Source organism: Pinus tabuliformis, chromosome 6, assembly GCF_031772625.1.
Source record: "Pinus tabuliformis cultivar Carrire ecotype Pingquan chromosome 6, CPIR1, whole genome shotgun sequence".
Taxonomy (NCBI): Eukaryota; Viridiplantae; Streptophyta; class Pinopsida; order Pinales; family Pinaceae; genus Pinus; species Pinus tabuliformis.
In genome coordinates, this window is record NC_142292.1 from 1,560,698,868 (window position 1) to 1,560,709,346 (window position 10,479).

Here is a 10,479-nt window from a genome sequence, read left to right on the forward strand (position 1 = left end):
GGGGATTGGCAAGAAACAAAATTGGCTAAGTGTTGGCTTGATCTAGCTTGTGAGGAAGAGAGCTAGATTGTACTAGTGCAAGAATTGTTCATGTGGAACAAGAATTGTATTTTCTTGATAGATATCCTGGTTAATGCAATGTAGATAGTTGTGATTATGAACAATTTATTTCCCCAGAGAAATATTGTGTTATGTGTGATTGATATTCTTCATTTTCTACTTATTATTTTCATTGATCAATTTTGGTTTTCATTGAAGAGTAGAGTAGATTCATGTCTTGTTTGTTAGTATATCACATAAGTTGTTGAATCCATAAATAAAAATATACATGGTATCAATGTTGAAGACAATATAGAAAAGGAGAATTCAAGTTTTTTGTGTAGGTGAAATCAAATTTTCAACTTCATACTTTAGAGTCATTCTACAGTTTGAGACTTGAGTATGCCCTGGAGGGAAAATCGAATTACATAGCATGGAAGCATAGGATGGTGGAAATGATGGAATAAAATGGCCTCAGGGAACTCATAGATCATGATATTCCTAAGCCTCCAACATTATAGGCTAAAAATCTGGCTAAATGGAGAATGAGTGTGGCAAAATCGAGAAGGATTATTCGTGGAAGGAGTTCGATATCACATTATCTCAAATCTCCACAATAAGGAGACTCCATTTGCAATGTGGAGGGAATTGATGGGCCTATTTCAAAATAGTATTCACCATAGGAAGTTGGCATTGAAGGACAAACTCAAAAAGATTAAGATGGAGAAGGGTGACTCTACTCCGAAGTACTTGACCAAGTTCGCCCATTGTCGGTACGAGATTGGAAGTGTCTGGATTACTGTTTCTGAAGATGATATATTGAGCCTAACACTTATAGAACTTCCAAAGAGTTGGAATAATTACCAGGGCTCTATTAATGCGAGGGAGAAGCTACAGAGTGGGATAGATTGTGGTTTGTCTTGGTACAAGAAGAGCTTCGGTGGAACACCAGAGATGGGAGCTCTTCCAAAGAAGTGGAAGAGTACTTTGGATAAGTCAAGAAATAAAATAAATCCAAGGGAAGAAATCCCAAGGCAAGGAGGGTGGAAAGAAGAAGGACTTGTCGAACATCAAGTGTTTTCATTGTCATGATTATGGGCATTATGTCATGGATTTCCCACAGAAGAAAGCAATCAAGAAGAAGCCTGCATTAGCCATTAGCAGCAGCAGGTGAATCTCTAACTTCACAATTCAAACTTTATTTTACTCTCATAGCATGCACAACCAACACTATAATGGGAAGCATGTGGTATCTCGACAGTGGTACCTCACTCCATATGATAGGGAATAAAGATATATTAAATGAATTGGAGGAGAAAGACTTTAAGCAGAACAAAGAGTTTCAAGATGATGGGAGGTATAGCATGACCAACATCGGTATAGTTACCTTTTAGAGGGATTCTGGCTCCCCTCTCAGAAACACAGATTTGATATATATTCTAGGACTAAAGAAGAATTTTGTTTCCATCACGTTATTGGAAGATCATGGGTACGATGTGATTTTTAACAAAGGAAAGGTTCTCCTTAGACACATGGCCATGGGAGAAGTGAAACATATCATTGTGTGAGTCAAGAACCTATATGCACTTGAGGTATAAGATGTATGCAAAGCTTTGAGGATAAATGAAAATGTTAAAGACTTGGTGGTTGAGAGGGAGAATGAATTACCTCTCAAAATGTAGCTCCATAATAAACCTCAAAAGTAGCCTTAGAAAGTCGTGGAGTAGCCACAATTCGAGAAGCGAAGAGTAGACAAAATGGAGACATCCACTCAAGCAGAGACCTCCGGTAGGGGAAAATTTTGAGCCAAGTGGGAAGAGGGAGCACATGCAACAATACCTTCAGGTGAGATGTGGGGTGATGTGAAGTAATAGTCCCAAGAGTGTAGAAATTTGGGAGGGTCTATTGAGATGTTTTGTCTCATGGATCATTACCTTGCTACGGGAGCACAATACAAAGTAGTAGAATGGATTAGTGGAGGTTAATGTAGTCGGATCTGAGAGTGGCAGACGCAGATATTATCAGTAGCCAAATACAAGGGAGTGCAAAGTAGAGTTGGCAGTAGTGAAAATTGCACAATGCAGAGGTAGAAAAAGCCAAGGTTTTCAGTAGATAGTGTAGGAGCTAGTAGCATTCAGATACTCTCGTGATAGATGCATCATGCTGATTTAGGTTGGATGCTTTTTTAGTTTCAGAAGTTGAAGTAGCAACAACACTAGAGAGAAGTGTTGCATGCAGAACATTACAAAGGTATCAGATCGGGATAGAGTTGAATTATTTTCTTGTTGAGAGGGACTATTGAAAATAGCAACAAGAAATGTTAAATATAACATCTAGAAATTCTAATTTAATTTTTCCTTGAATTGAATTGGCAATTAAATTGTAATTATATTCTTATAGCAACTTGTAATAGTTATCTAACTTAAATTGACTTAGTTCGCTTAGGAAATTCTAGTTGGAAGTCTATCCAGAGTCATGTATAGTGATCCCTAAATTTTAGCAGCCCAAGTTCAGTTCTTTTGAGTTGTAATTAATTAACTCAGTCTAATTGAGTTATAGTCAATTAAACTAGTTCTAACTATTGGAGAAACTAGTAAGAGGTCTAGTAGTTGGGAAGGGCAGAGTGCATCCTCAGTGCCACACTAGTTAACTGAACATTTACTCATAAATAAGTCATGCATGTCAGTTAAGAGGAAGACCCTGTTGAGATTAGAGTTCAGGGACAATGCACTATCAGTTGTATAATTTTTGGAGTTGTACAGATGGTACATGCAATCGGTTCAAGTCATACGGATGATTTAAGTAGCTATGGAGAGTGGATTTCCCAATTAAATATTACCTAATTCTCTCAGGAATTGTGCAAGGAATTAGGGGCTTGGAAAGCAACATAATTGGCTAAGTGTTTGCTTGAGCTAGCTAGTGAGGCAAAGATTTAGATTGTATTAGTGTAGGAATTCTTCGAGTTGAACAAGCATTGTATTTTCTTCTAATATATTCTAATTAATTCAATATAGATAGTTGGGGTTTTGAGCAATTTTTTTCCCTCAACAAATATTGTGTTCTTTACGATTATTATTCCTCCTTTTTTGCTTATTTTTTCATCTATCAATTTTGGTTTCTACTAAAGAGTAGAGTAGATTCTTGTCTTGTGTTTTAGAATATCACACAAGTTGTTGAATCTACAAGTAAAAATATAAACCAATTCCTTTATTTTACCTTTTTCCTTGCTACAATTGAGTCTTATTATGTGTTGTCACATCACATAGTTGTTAGAAATATAAACAAAACAATTGTTACCTTGTCACACAAATACCAATCATGTTTCTTTATAACTGTTAACACATGTCCATCACATGTTCCAAAGATCAATACATCGTGTCTATTAATTTGAAATCAACCTTTACCAAAACTAGCATCATAATCAACTCATAGTCATCAGTCATAATGGTACAATTATCACCCACTTGCACTCAAGAGCATATTATTTGGCTAAGAACATAGTGTATTAGTACAACCATCTTAGAAAAAGATTGTTCCTTCATGCAATATTACAGACATACATACTCATATAATGCAATTAATCAAACATTAAAACAACCTATAAGCATAACCCCTTACTATCCATGGTCCACACTAAGAAGAAGGAGGAATCTAATATAATGGCCCAATCTCCAATGTCCAATTATGGAAATGCGATATCCAAAGATCTACTAAGTTTAAACACGCTTTCCAAAACTTAATTTTCATTTCTCATACATTTTGTACTTGAAAATATATCACATAATCAAGCCAATTTTCCATTTCGTAGATTTCACATCAGGCCTTTAAAGGGATTCATGTGATATATAATCTACTAATCTCCTCTTCATCCCTAACCTTCTATTTCTTGCAAACATACCATGCTAGATAAAAAAATATATGACATAATTAAACTCATGCCTAAATGTATCTTAGGGGAGGCTATCAAATCTACACAAGTAAGTCTGTATTAGCATGATACATACAATATCAAAATCTTAGATGCAATTACCATAATCATCATGCATGACTAATTGAATACCTTGCATATGACCACATTGATTAACTATCATTTATCATGCAAGTAACCAAAATAGAAATAAAATAACATGCATGTATATAACCATAATGTATATAAAAACCATTAACCGTCATACCTGCATGCCCAACATACAAACATGTATGAGGTATGCACTTACCCCAAGGTCCACTATTGCAAAATCGCTCTAATAATCCACATCCCCTACTCTTTCTCAGCCAACATATCAACATCATTACATTGTACCAACAACATCATGATGACACAAATTGGATAATCACCGTCATGATGCATGTCTGACCTACTATGCATTCATTACCATATACATTTAGTCGATCAAGTCCAACTGTTTGAAACAAGAAACTCTGATACCACCCTATGGTATCATATATCACCCAAAGAGAATGGTAGCCTACTCTAATACCACTTTGTGGTATCAAATATAACCCAAAGAGAATGGAAATAATCTCTAATAGCAATTTGTAACCACCCCTCCCATATTTACCGATATTCACAAGCATGATGGGGTAAACATGAGACGATTGCACTATGACATTACCTGACCTTCCATATCTAGTTAAGGAACTGGGGCTTATAAACTAACCACAAAATGACATCCTACAGGGACTACAGATCACCCAGAAGCTGAAGAAACACCCAAGGTGGTCAACCCCTAAGATGGAACCCTGTTTTAATGACTTAGACCCACAAATGAACCCTTCACAATGATTAAATTTGGTTATGAGGCTATAACTACACTAACAGATGTGCCTCCATGTGGTTATGGCCTAAAATATTCAGTTTTGAGCATGCAATCTTCAGATTTGTGCCACATTTTGAGGCTAGCTTCTAGACCACTCGCTATAACTACTTGAAACATTCTATAATGTAATCAAAGGTACTGATGATGTTAGTAAATAAAAACTCAAGCAACAAATTGACCCAAATATGCCTAATCCATAATATACATTTAGTCAAACATATGGAAAACATTTAAGCTATAGGTCTGTTGACAGTACTGGACCCACCAACATGTCAGGGGATCTCCTCAATAAGAAGTCCTAACTAGACCTCACGCCATTTGGTATAGGAGTCCCAACAGTGGGTCGTATGGTATCATCTTGACTACGGTTTCACATAGAGGCACGTAAGATGTCCATGTAGGTAGCAAGGGTGTGACATATGCAGCAAGTCAAGGAAGGTGCATGAGTTGTTCTAACACACGGAGGGTGAGGTGAGTGCGCCCCTTGGAAACTTGTGAAAGCATGGAGTTCAGAAGGGAACACACAAGCTAAGATGCATCACAACATGGAAGGAAAGTGAGCTAGCAATCCAAAGTGATGGTTAAACCAACAACATATTTTGGTAAGAGTCATGCATACATATACAGGAAATAGCTACACATGCATGCTTAATCAAATAGATACATATACCATTTAGAGTAAACAAGATAGTTGAAATACAATACCGCATATGCATGAAATGTGTTGTTTCTATTAGATTAAGAAGTGCAAGCTCTAGTCATACAATACAACCATGACCAACCACTAGTTCCTAGAGCGAAACATTACAGTCACTACTGCCTACTCCTCCAAAGTGATATACTAGCTCTTCACAGTGGAGAAGCCAAGACTCATTACAATACTACCCAAGCTCTCTCTAAGATACTCCTATTGGAATATTGGCTAATAAAAATCCTTTACAATGAGTTATGAGGGAATATTTATAGCAAAGGGTGGGGTGGCCCTTGACATTCCCCTTTGTCACTGTGCATCTATCCTTGTGACTCTTCATCTACTCTATGATTGTTACATCCAACTATTGACACTTGAACCTAAACTTGAAAAGACATCACATACAATCTGCACATGTATCCATGTGAGAGAAAATAAGCTTGAGAAAGTCGTGCAAGAGATCACTATTACCCAAAAAATTGTGGGAAGACCAGCTCTTCGACATCCTCACTGTGTTCGACAATAGTGAACTGATGCCAAGCTCAGTACTCCATGATGGTGTCCATGTACTATAAGTTGACATCCTCTTGGAAATGAAATCTTGCCTCCATAGCATCCGAGTACACTGCTTGAGCTCCTCTGTCAAACTCGTTTGATAACACGTGCATCATAGTCTTGAGTGTGGCCGGACTAGTGACATACTGATGCATGGGTTTGCACAAAGTGATATACTAGCTCTTCACAGTGGAGAAGCCAAGACTCATTACAATACTACCGAAGCTCTCTCTAAGATACTCCTATTGGAATATTGGCTAATAAAAATCCTTTACAATGAGTTATGAGGGAATATTTATAGCAAAAGGTGGGGTGGCCCTTGACATTCCCCTTTGTCACTGTTCATCTATCCTTGTTACTCTTCATCTACTCTATGATTGTTACATCCAACTATTTACACTTGAACCTAAACTTGAAAAGACATCACATACAATCTGCACATGTATCCATGTGAGAGAAAATAAGCTTGAGAAAGCCGTGCAAGAGATCACTATTACCTAAAAAATTGTGGGAAGACCAGCTCTTCGACATCCTGACCGTGTTCGACAATAGCGAACTGATGCCAAGCTCAGTACTCCGTGATGGTGTCCATGTACTATAAGTTGACATCCTCTTGGAAATGAAATCTTGCCTCCATAGCATCCGAGTACACTGCTTGAGCTCCTCTGTCAAACTCGTTTGATAACATGTGCATCATAGTCTTGAGTGTGGCTGGACTAGTGACATACTGATGCATGGGTTTGCACTGATCACCAAGTCTGGGCTAGTGGATATGAACATCAACTCTTAAAAGTATGATTCAAGCTCCATTCAGAGTTGTGCCTTCATGTTTCCTTGGGTGAGTGTCCCAATAGATGGGATAGCATGTGTGTGCACAATAACATCCATACTCCTGAATATTGTTGCATGGGAAGCCTGTAGACTAGTGACGAGCTATGAAATATCTTTATAGTTTCCGATCTGACTCCGGATGTGTGCCTTCAACTCGAGTGCTCTGAGCTTCATCATCTTGGGAAATTGTAACAATGCTCCCTTGTATCTTATTGTCCATGTTTTCATGTAATCAACAGTAGTAGGCACGCTTGACAAGATACATGCTCTCCTAGCACATCATTGTTGCCAACCGTTGAGATGGACAACCGCCTTATGCACAGTACCAAACTTGAAATACAATGCTCATATGACTATGTCAAGGGACAATACTTCATCTAGTATTTCATTCCTCAACTCTTCTCGGATGGATGTTGTAACCAATTCTCTTCCCTGCTTGGCCATATGTAGTTCCTTGTCCACTCACTCATTCTTAGCTATCAAGAAGTGAACACTCGAGCTAGTGGCTTTGACATATGCTCTGGTAGCATCAGCCAATGCTGTTGGATGCTTACACACATCAGACATGATCACTCTTTCATCCAACTACACAGGAGATGATGATCATCCTGAGTCGACGCTCCGCGATATTGCACAACTCTATGTTGGGACTCATCAAATTAGATGTTGTGCATCTATCCCTCTGGATTGTCTCCAAGGATTTCAGTGTTCACTTGGTCACTTGGGACTTGATCCACTTACGGATCCAGTGAAGATGGTGGGTTAACCTCTTAGTGGTAAGGCATGAGTTTGATGTCATGCTATAAATCTTTTTGCTCCATATCCGTATCCATTTGTTCAAGTGCTTTCTCTATCTCTTGAGTAAAGTTTTGCTCCTACGACTTCTCACCCTTGCCTTTTTGGTGCCAACTGTTCTAATGATTCTACTACCTGTATGGGTGCAGTTCCATCTATTTGTACATGTTGCACCCCCTACTGTACCTATTCTTGATGCTCTTCCTTCTCCTATCTATGCAGCTCTTGTTCCTTCCAGAGTTGCTCCTTCAACTCATGCAACTACTTCTCTGATTACTCCATTCTATGTTTTTCTCTCTGCCTCTTCGTGTTCCACTTAACGCATTATTGCCTCTTTACCTCTATTTCCAAAGCTTATTTATGCAAAATTGGGTCTTCTCGGAACTTGTAGCTTTTTTCCTCCTCCATATTGTCGACAATCTTCCACTTGCCTTTGTCGCATGTTGGTATGTTTACCTCTACTATTGGTGCTCTCCTAGATGTTGCTTCAAGCTACTTTGCTAACCATTCCACAATGATTCCAACTGATTCATTGGGCCTAGAGAAGTTGTAAATATATCTCCATGGGTCCTCCTCCACCCAATGACATGCCCTATGGATCCAATGAAACTGTACTCTCGTGTAGTAATCATTTACAAGACAATGCGGGTCATACAGATTGTAGCTTTGGGCTTCAAATAGATATTTCTTGATCTCCTCTACTTTGACATTCGCGTGCTTGAAATTATGTATCTCGTATAACCTGATCTGCAACAGAAGAGTGGGCCAAGGTGCCTCCTTCTTCTGTTGTAGCCTAGTTGTCAATCTTGTCGTGATGTGATATGATACTTCCTGCATGAGGAGCCTGTCTAAGGGAAACTTCAACAGAACATGCAGAGGCTTCTACACGTTGTACATCCATATAAAGGCGTCAGACGGTGAGACATACCAATCATATATATCAATAAATGCCTCCATTTCTACGTTTGACATGCAGGGTGGATCCTGTTCAAATAACATCTCGTACACCGGGTTGTCAAAATGATTGGAAAGTTGTGTGATAACTCCTCTAAAGCTGCCTTTGGACAACATTGTACAATAAGTGTTCACAGAGGTCTCTGCTAATGTCCATGCTCACTGCAAGCCTGGGAACTCCTGACGGGCAAAGATTGCATCCAAGATGTAAGTGGACATGTGGATTTCTGCTTGTTTAACTTGTGGCGGTTGTCGAGCTCTTGTTACCTTTTCCTTCAGCTAGTGAGCCAACATGTTGGACAAGTTTCATGCTTTGCCTTCATTGGGCATTTGGTCCAACGCGATCACCCAACTTTGCGGGAAGGTTTCTGTGCTCTCATGGCCATACAGGCAACATGCAAAGACGACCAAGTATTGATACGCCTTCCACAGTATCTTTGTCTTGTAAACCTAGTTGGGTGTAATCCTGAATTTGGCTGGCTTCTTTACCCAATTCTTCAAGATATCCCTGGAGTTGGCATTGCTACTAGGTATACTAAAGGGTGTCTCCATGTTGATCACTAGCTTCGACATATGGTACATCTATTCATGATCTTGTACCCTGAAGGTAGCAGTCTTCGTCCCGCTAACACTCTCAATGTCATCGTCTTGGGATCAATGTGTGAGACGATCCAATGTATCATGTCTGCGCATGGGAACATAGGATACGTGCATGTAATTCGATACAAGCTGTACTTGTGAATGTTCACATAGACTTAGCGGTCTTCGAGGTATTCCCAAATGTGCCTACAAATGCATCATTGACCTCTTACCATTTTAGCTTGATGTCCTACAATCAACTTGGTGTCTTCGTAGATCAGAAAACTTGTAGACACTCGCTCAACTACTACTCCAGTTCGACTTCTGTTAGTGTCCTTTGATCCTACTCTCTAGGAGGTGATTGATCCTAAACTATTGAGAGGTGAATGAACAACTGCTAGAGCTCAAGACATGGCAACACGCATGGAAAGAAATATGTCCGCTAAAACCAAAGCAAACTTTAGGAACGACATGCAACATACGTGGGGATTAACTGGCAAGGATTTCACAATTTTTCCTAGGAGGTCGAGAGACTAGCTTCTGGAACTACGCAAAAGGTAGTTCGAGCTGTTGGGAGGTTGGCTGGATGCTAGAATTGTAGAATGCACAATCCATATTGGCCTGTTGACTGCTGGGATTATGCAATATGCAATTTCAACTGGCAGAGGTTGCGGGCCCAGTGACCGCATTGCACAATTTTCTAGGCCAACAGTCACTCCGTCTTAGAATTTTGCAATGCAATACTGGAGAGCAATTAATGGGCATAAATGCACATTTTCTAGGAGGAAGGAAGACCCTTCCCTCTTGGGATTACACAATGTTGTCTTGGTGGGGCAAAGTCCATGCCAAGGCTGCCAAGACCCGTCGATGGGCAAATGAAAGAAAATGTGGATGTGAATGGATGGTGATATTGAGTGTAAGCAAGAGTGAATGATCGTGCATGAAAACAGTGAATGCAAGATTCAGAAAATGGAGTAACATGCACGTGTGTGAAACTAGTCACTGAATCGACATCCTTTCGTGAAAAAGAGTGTCATGCATGCGATAAGAGTGAGATGCTAACAAGAAATGAAATGGTGCTAGTACAAGATAATATGCATGCAAACAAAAATAAGCATTCAAAAAAATCAAGCAAGCAACACTCACACAAGCCAAAACACAAAAGGTGACAGAAATGTTGCAAAAGACAAGTTAAGTCGACTTACCTGGAAATAG